The sequence below is a fragment of the Leptodactylus fuscus genome, chromosome 2, assembly GCF_031893055.1.
Source record: "Leptodactylus fuscus isolate aLepFus1 chromosome 2, aLepFus1.hap2, whole genome shotgun sequence".
Taxonomy (NCBI): Eukaryota; Metazoa; Chordata; class Amphibia; order Anura; family Leptodactylidae; genus Leptodactylus; species Leptodactylus fuscus.
Window position 1 is genome coordinate 246,629,089 of NC_134266.1, and position 9,946 is coordinate 246,639,034.

Genomic DNA, 9,946 nt, shown 5'->3' on the forward strand with positions numbered 1-9,946 from the left:
ATGTGACTGGAGAGAGGAGCATCGGGGGAACGATGGAAGGTGAGTGATGGAAGGTGAGTGTAAGTGTTTGTTTTGTATTACATATTAAGGTGAAACATAATGAAGGGGGCCCATGAAACTGGGGGGCAAATGAAGGGGAGGGGGGGAACGGCATGACACTGGGGCAGATGGAGGGGGGGAGAACAGCATGACACTGGGGCAGATGGAGGGGGTGGGGAGAGAACGGCATGAAACTGGGGACAGAGATGGAGGGGGCCCAATGAAACTGAGGGGGCAAATGAGGGGGGGGAACGGCATGACACTGGGGAAGATGAAGGGGGTGGGGAGAGAACGGCATGAAACTGGGGACAGAGATGGAGGGGGCCCAATGAAACTGAAGGGGCAAATGAAGGGGAGGGGGGGAACGGCATGACACTGGGGCAGATGGAGGGGGGGAGAACAGCATGACACTGGGGCAGATGGAGGGGGTGGGGAGAGAATGGCATGAAACTGGGGACAGAGATGGAGGGGGCCCAATGAAACTGAGGGGGCAAATGAGGGGGGGGGGGGGGAACGGCATGACACTGGGGAAGTTGAAGGGGGTGGGGAGAGAACGGCATGAAACTGGGGACAGAGATGGAGGGGGCCTAATGAAACTGAAGGGGCAAATGAAGGGGAGGGGGGGAACGGCATGACACTGGGGCAGAGACGGGGGACATGAAACTGTGGGCAGATGAAGGGGAAGAACGTGATGAAACTGGGGACAGAGATGGAGGGGGGACATGAAACTGGGGGCAGAGGAAGGGTGTATATGAAACTGGGGGAGAGATGGAGGGGGGGCATATAATTTACGGGTGACTGTAGGAGGATTATACTGTGTGGGAGCACATAATAAATGAATGAGAATGGGTGGGGTCAACATAAAAGTGGGTGGAGCCAAATTTGCAGCTCCCAAAAGATTGGGAGGTATGGCGTTGGTGACGCCACACTCCTGCATGACGTCACTCGCTTCATCTGCAACGCACAGTGTCTCGACTCCCCCACCTCCTTTACAAGGGGGCCCACTGAGGCTCTGTCGCCCAAGGGCCCATAAAAACCTGGAGCCGGCCCTGCTTGCCACAGGTTAGTTTCAATGAGCATGACATGCTTATTTATCCACAATTTTGAAATAATTTTGTCCGGCCCATTTTTGAATTTTTGTGTGAAATTATGTCCCATTTTACTTTTTTTTCCTGTTTTTTTTTTGTGTTGTTCCAACACACACAAAGGAAAAAAAAACATATGTAATTGCATTAATTTTCTAGGAGTAATACTTCATTTTCTGGAAAAATGCTATGCTGTTTCTGTAACCCTGTCTCCCAGAAGTGAATGGAAATTATGGAAGAAGTGTAGTTCACTATTTATACACAGTCCAGTCATATTAATGTGAACACCGCCTACTCTTGACGTCAACGTTAAATAACCAATCGCAGAAGGCACGTGTCATCAGTCATCTGGGTGTTCTCATCATTGTGGAAGGCATGATGGATCAACACAAGTACCATGTTCACCCCTACATGCAAATTGTTTTTCCTCAGGATGATGGCATCTACCAGCAGGACAATGCGACGTATCATAAAGCTCGCAGTGTACGTGCGTGGTTGGTGGAACACCAGGATGAGTTTACCGTCCTCTCTTGGCCAGCAAATTCCCCGGACTTGAACCCAATCAAGAATCTGTGGAACCACCTCGATCGGGTTGTTCACATCATGGATGCTCAACTGTGTAATTTAGCACAGCTGGCCACGGCACTGGAGTTGGCATGACTCAACATCTCAGTGAACATCATCACAACATCCCCTCTCTTCCTGCACGTCTTGCAGCGGTCCGCTCTGCCAAAGGTGGTTATTCTGGATTTTGACAGGTGGTCACATTAAAGGGGCTCTATCATTGGGAAAAGTCATTTTTAACTAATCACATCCTTGCATAGCCTTTAGAAATGCTATTCCACACCTAGCTTTAGTATATAAATTGCCTCAGTGGTTTTTGAATAAGTCCGTTTTTATTCATATGTTAATGAGCTTCCAGCCAGCACAGGAAGTTTCTAGCAGCACTGCTGTCTGCTATTATCTCCTATATGTGTGTGTGTGTGCAAACAGGAATCTGAGTCACCATCAGCAGCAGCCTGTGCTGTATACACCCATAGGAAACAATAGCAAAGAGGGTGCACGATGCATCGTGCACCCAGTCTAATTAGCATATGAATAAAAACAGACTTATTCAAAAACCGCTGAGGCAATTTACATACTAAAGGTAAGTGTGGAATAGACTTTCTAAAGGCTATGCAAGGATGTGATTAGTTAAAAATGACTTTTCCCAATGATAGAGCCCCTTTTAATGTGACTGGACTGTGTAGTTCATTGTATGGGAGTTATAGAAACATTGTAGCTCGGAGAGATATGCAGTTTCTGTGTAATCCAACTGGTGCTGACAGTCTAGATCTGCATGTGAATGGGGATTGGGTGAGTGAGGATCAAACAATGGAGACAAGAGGTTCATGTTAGAGATCGGTACTGTACCAGAGGTCTCAGAAAATTATGGCATAAATCCTGTGGCAAAACCCTTTAAGGATAAGCTATCATCTTCTAAAAGATGGATAACCCCAGTGGCGTAACTACCACCATCGCAGCGGTAGCAGCTGCCACAGGGCCCGGGACATTAGGGGCCCGGTGACAGCTGCTATCATTATGCTCGGAGGTCTTTTCGGACCCCCGAGTATAATGATTGGGGCCCCCTGTTGGTGGAATACTTTCCACCAACAGGGGGCCCCGAAGCTGCAGCAACGGCTGAGACACTGGAGCTGCAGGTCTGGCTCCTGTCAGCGCTGCAGGACGCTCTCCCTCTCTCCCCCCTCCCTTTCTCTGTCTGTCCTCCGCCCACCAATAAGAGGAGGAGGCGGGGCTTATCCCTGCCGTCCTGCACAGAAGAGGAAGAAGCTGCTCCAGGAAAATGAAACTGAAGCTACACAGGTACGTACTGGGGTTACTTATTACTATCAGGCATTTGGGGGGATTACTTGTGTTTTAGTAACTCCATGTGCCTCATAGTAATAGCAGTTAACCCCATCATCTCCCTCACATTAACCCCTGTTTGCCTCACCATAAGAGTTACTGATATGTGAGACATATGGGGGTAATAGTAATGAAGATACTTTATTATTACCTCCATGTCTCTCACATATCAGTAACTCTTATGTGAGGTACACAAGGCTTAATGTGAGGGACATGATAGGGTTAACTGCTATTAATATGAGGCACATGGAGTTACTAAATTGTAATGCACATGACCAGATTTTTTTTTATCCACAATTTGTCCTGGTATAGCGGTCAGCGGTGACAGTATTTAGTCCTGTAGGGGCCACTAAGGGACATAATACTGTGTGCAGGGGCCACTAAGGGATATAATACTGTGTGCAGGGGCCACTATGGGACATAATACTGTGTGCAGGGGCCACTATTGGGTATAATACTGTGTGCAGGGGCCACTATTGGGTATAATACTGTGTGCAGGGGCCACTATGGGACATAATACTGTGTGCAGGGGCCGCTATTGGGTATAATACTGTGTGCAGGGGCCACTATTGGGTATAATACTGTGTGCAGGGGCCACTATGGGACATAATACTGTGTGCAGGGGCCACTATTGGGTATAATACTGTGTGCAGGGGCCACTATGGGACATAATAGAGCGCGCAGGAATGCGTAGGAGGGACTCGGTCGAGATCTTCGGTGTCGGGGGGGCCCCATGTCAAAAGTTCGCCACGGGGCCCCGCCATTCCTAGTTACGCCACTGGATAACCCCTTTAATACTAAGCTACAAAATGGGGGAAAAGCGACCATAACATGAGTGTTTTGTCTTCTTAACATTCTGTTAGTTATCGTTTACACTCATTGCCAATGGTGAATGATGGAATCTAATGTTACAGAAAGAAACAGAAAGCCCTGTCTTGGCTTCTCTCTTGTTCCCTGCTGGTTTATCACTGAACCGCACCTAACCATGAGCTATTTATTACAAGAAATGACTTGTACTTCCTGCTATACAGAGCCACACACTCTTTAAACATTGTCTGAAGGCATGAGCAAGCAGATACCTGTCCCAGATGTGAGAATCAGTCATGGTATATTAAACAAGACATTACTGTGTTAGGCTTACAGGCTATAAGAAATGAAAAGTTGGGACACCATCAAGCATCCCTCTAACAAAATGTCTCTCTTCTTTTATTTAACTTGCATAAAACACGCAATTTATTGCATTTTTATCATTGTGATTTTCGTGACAATTTCAGTTTTTTACACTTCTAATAAGCATTTTTCTCTATAATTTTTCACTTAGATTTTTCCATCTCTCCCTATAGCTTAATGCAAAGGCTCTCATCTAAAACCAGACCATGACCACCAGCTGTTGGAATAAAGACTGATTTCCATCCTTCCGTCCATCTGGTACTGATGTACAGTAATACTGCAGTAGTGCAGCAGGCATCAGCAGTTGTACCACATTTCTGTGCAGGAAGCAGGTCCAATTGCCAATCCCTTCTGACCGCTACTAAAGTAATACATCAGTGCAAGAGAGACAGCAAATTGGAAATCAGTCTTTCTTCTGCTGTCATTACGCAAAGAAGGGAAGGCATTACATGCGGGCACCCGCCATCTTCAGTGGAGACACTATGGGGGAATTTATTATGTGTGGGGTCACTAATGGGGTATTATGCTGTATGGAGGATACAAATGTGACATTATACTATGTTGGGTGCACAATGGAGCATTATATAGTGCGGGGGATCTAATGGGGCATTATACTGTGTGGGGACTCTAATAGAGCATTAAAAGGATTCTACCATAGAAATAAAAAATTTTGTCGATCACACGTAGGAATAGCCTTAAGAAAAGGCTATTCTTCTCCTACCTTTAGATGTTTTCTCTGCGAGAGAACTCTCCAGCGCCGCCTCCATCTTCTTCAGGAACTGCCTCTTCACGAGTCTTCTTCCAGCGCTGGGAGTCAAACTTCTAGGCCTCGGACAGAGTTGATTGTGCATGCCCACAGCCCACAAGAAAATGGCCGCTTACGTACATTTTTCTTGTGGCTGCGGGCATGCACAGTTGGAAGAAGACGCATGAAGAGGCAGTTCCTGAAGAAGATAGTGGCGGCGCTGGAGAGTTCTCTGGCAGCATTGTGGACGCCCCCAGTGCTGTTTGAGTGCCGGGGACCGCCCCCAGTGCTGCAAGAGAACTCATTTGCATACTGACGAAAACTGGGACTTCTACCGAACGGTGGTGCAGAGAAGATATCTAAAGATTTCTTCACACGTGCGCGGAATAGCGTATTTTGGTCCCGATTTTGACACGGGAAAACACGTCAAAATTGGGACCAAAATACACTTCCCGCTCCAGAGTAGGCTCAAAATTAATGGTCTGGAGGGTACTGCCGCAAGGCGGACACCGCAGCTCACTTCTTTTTTCCGTGAGTGGCAACATGCAGTGTTTCCAAAGACTGCAAAGAGAGTGTTTGCAAAGACTGTAAACTTCTATAGCCTTGTGAGGAAGGCCTAATATGTTTACATATCTCATTGATTTAAATAGGGAGAAACATGATGCAATATGCCATGTGATAGAACATGCTGCAACTTTGAAAATGTGCCTATAGTATCACAAAGTGAGCTTTGTAGTGAAGTACCATGTTTATTTGTTGGTTGTAAATACGGTACAAATACAACACATCCACATGGTCATCTGAATAATGCCAATCTCATGTCTCCAATTATACAAGGCACTTCTTAAAGAATTCAATAGACTTTTCAAAACAGCTACATGCAAAAAAAATTTTTTAACAAAATCTTATGTTTCAATACCCAAAATTTAAACCCCATTATGTTGAAAAGAAACATAGGGCCTTGTGATTTATCTAAATTATTACCGGTAATACAACAATTTTTATTGTAAGGTTAAAACCTGAAACCCAGTAAAAGCAACATGGCAAATGGCAAGCCCAAAATTGCTGTTGTAAACCCTCAAAAACTGTGCATTAGGATGTGCCCTATTGTAAGGCCAGACCTATACAGCAAAAGAAATCACACTTACCCACCACCACTCAAGCTTTTAGGGAGAGTTCCTGGTGTTGCAGAGCATTGGATTGGATGACTTCCCAGAGGCCAGTAGTGCAGTTGAGATTTCCCAGAGAAACCTCTCGATGGACAATACTATGCACCCTATGTAAATGCAATGCAAAGGAGATTTGTCTCAACTAAAATGACCACCACAGTGTACTCTGGGGCCTCTTCAGGCTTCAGAGTATATTAGGTAGAGGCCAAGGTGAGATTAAAAAAATAATAATTCATACTTCAGCCTTCACTCACCTGGCGCTCTCCTGATCATGCACCTGGGCTAAGGACTGTGATTAGGCCACCAGCGGTCACATGGGAACACTGAGCTCAGTGTGTTCAAGTCATCGTTGAGGCCCTGTCAAAAGCCTCACTGGTGACCCTGGGCGCATGATGTCACCAAGGCGGTGAAGAGAGAGTGCCAGATGCAGTGAGGAGAACCAAAATGGTAAAGGAAGGTGAGTTTGAATGTTTTCTCTTTATATTTTTGCCACCTCCACCTAAAATACTCTGGAGTCTGAAGAGACCCCAGAGTATAATAATGGATAGATACATTCCTAGGAGCGCTAAGAGCATTTACACTGTTTAATTGACAGGTTCCTAGGAGCACTAAGTGTATTCTACACTATGTTTAAAGAGGACCTTTCATGGTTTGGGGCACAGGCAGTTCTATATACTGCTGGAAAGCCAACGGTGCACTGAATTCAGCGCAGTCGGCTTTCCCGATCTGTGCCCCGGGTAAAGCGCTATCGGTCCCGGTACCGTAGCTCTTTACAGTCAGAAGGGCGTTCCTGACAGTCAGTCGGATACGTCCTTCTTCAAAGCAGCGCCTATCGCGCTGTACTGTGTGAGCTCACACTGTACAGCGCGATAGGCGCTGCTTTGAAGAAGGACGTACCTGAATGACTGTCAGGAACGCCCTTCTGACTGTAAAGCGCTATGGTACCGGGACCGATAGCTCTTTACCCGGGGCACAGATCGGGAAAGCCAACAGTGCGCTGAATTCAGAGCACTGTAGGCTTTCCAGCAGTATATAGAACTGCCTGTGCCCCAAACCATGAAAAGTCCTCTTTAATAGACAGGTTCCTAGGAGCCCTGACAGTGTTATACACTATGTTTTATAGACAGTTTTCTAAGAGCACTAAGAGTATTCTACACTATTTTTTGAGCCATTTTAACCCCCCTACAGTTTTGGACGAGCAGGACTCAGGGACTGAGTTAAGTGCATCATTGTTCGCCACAAGTACATTATATTCAGAGACACTGTAACATTAAACGACTCTAACTGGTGACTAAGATCATGTCTGTAGCTCCCATAGATTTGACATTATCACTGGTTAAAGCAAAGCTGCATATGATCATACTTTATGATTCTACTGTCACTTTAGAAAATCCTAAGGTACATTACAAAGAAATAGTCACTTCACACAATGGGACTGAGGGCCCTGCTCGCAAGAGCTTACAATCTATGAGCCGTCTAAAACTATGAGCCATCACCAGTTGTGTCCTTTAACATGCAGATTGTGCCTGGACATATAAGGTTAGCCTGAAATGGCATCATATCATGTGTGGTAATGTGGGAAGTGGAACAGAGGGTTCATTTTAGGGATTCTAATTATGGTATAGAGGGGTTTACATTAGAAATTGTGATAGGCCTGTCTGATAAGATGTGCCTTTAGTTTGCTCTTGAAGCTGTAGAAATTGGGAATTAATCTGATTGTCCGGGGTAGAGCATTCCAGAGAAGTGGTGCAGCTCGGGAGAAGTCTTGTATACGAGCGTGGGCGGTTCTGATAATAGAGGATGTAAGTGTTAGGTCATTGAGTGAGCGGAGAGCACAGGTTGGGCGGTAGACAGAGGTGAGGGAGGAAATGTAGGGAGGTGCGGCATTATGGAGAGCCTTGTGGATGAGGGTGATAACTTTATATTGTATTCTATAATGAACAGGCAGCCAATGTAGCAACTGGCACAGACTGGAGGCATCGCTGTAGGCTGCTGCATTCAGAATAGATAGAAAATGGCAGTAAATCCTTGTATATAGCCACCTTTAGAGAGCAACAAGACGGGATATTCAGTAAGGTTACAGTGTGACAGGATAAAAAGAACAGGAAACCTCAATACTAAAAGACTGTGATATACAGCTGTGACAGAATGTATTAGAATGTTTTAGAATCCATTAGATGAGTTCAAAAGACCATTTATTCCTAAATTTATGTTAGTAGGCGGAGCCATGTAAATCATTACTTACTGATCTCATCAGCTATGCACCAGAACTTGTAATGTGTAGTTTAATGACAGCCTAAAAACAATTTAAAAAATATCTATTCCAACCCACATATACTCACTTCATGTTTTTTTGCCCTTTTTGTGCAACATAGTTCCCAGCATCCCACTGTAGTATCACCTTACTGACTGTCCTAACTGGTTACTCTCCAAGCCTGAGTGTAGCATCTAATTTATCCACATAGATTTGTCCATATGTGCTACATACTGAATCTTGTGGATTATGGTGGGCATTCAGCAGACAGGAGAGAAATCACTGCTTGCTATGTTATCTGTTGCAGTAAGGAGGTGTTCACACTTAGGAATTTACCACTGAGTTTCTGAAGTAGAAAATTTCTACCTCAGAAATTTGAAGCAGATATTTTCTCCTTCTCAAAAACCGACAAGGATTTTGCTATTCAATTTGAAGCAGAATTTGGAGAAGAGAGCCGCTGAAGTTTGCCTTTATTGGGCAGGGCCAAATTAGAATAAATTGTTTAAGGCTGAGGCCCCATGTTGCAAAAGCGCAGCTTTTTTGTTGCAGTTTTTTAAGCCAAAGCCAACAATGGCTACCAAAGGAATGGGGAATATAAAGGAAGTTTACATACTTTTCCCTTCTGCTCAATCCATTCCTGGCTTTGGCTCAAAAAACCGCAGCAAAATCTGCAACAAAAAAAGCTGCTTTTTGGCAACGTGGGGCCTTAGCCTAAAAATAAATGTTTCCACCACGTTTTTTTCCCGCATCGCTTTTTGGCTGTAGTGTAAGGGTGCATTCACACTGAGTAAACGCTAGCTTATTCTGAACGTAAAACACGTTCAGAATAAGCGGCGTCTAAAGCAGCTCCATTCATTTCTATGGGAGCGGGGATACGAGCGCTCCCCATAGAAATGAATGGGTTGCTTCTTTCACTCCGTGCAGTCCCATTGAAGTGAATGGGAAGTGCCGGCGTGTACGCTCCGGCATGAGCAGAGCTTGCCATATACGCCGGCACTCCCCATTCACTTCAATGGGACTGTACGGAGTGAAAGAAGCAACCCATTCATTTCTATGGGGAGCGCTCGTATCCCCGCTCCCATAGAAATGAATGGAGCTGCTTTAGACGCCGCTTATTCTGAACGTGTTTTACGTTCAGAATAAGCTAGCGTTTACTCAGTGTGAATGCACCCTTAGTGTACGGCTAAAGCCCCACATTGCAGAAATGCAGCTTTTTTTGTTGCTGATTTGTTGCGTTTTTTTTGAGCCAAAACCAGGAGTAGATCAAACAGAAGAGAGAAGTATAAGAACTTCCTATATACTTACCATTCCTTTTGCAGCCATTCTTAGTTTTGGATCAAAAAACCGCAACAAAATCTGCAACCAAAAAAGCTGCGTTTCGGCAATGTGGGGCCTTAGCCTAAAGGTTTTCCCATAATCAACCTGTCCTGTGTGATTCCCCAGTCTGACTACTGAGATCCACACCAATCCGGGGTCCCTGAATCCCTAATGTGAATGGATTAGTGCTGTGGATGTGTGAACAGCCCTCTATACACTTCTTTTTTTTTTCTTATGTAGATTGTGAGCCGCATATAGGGAT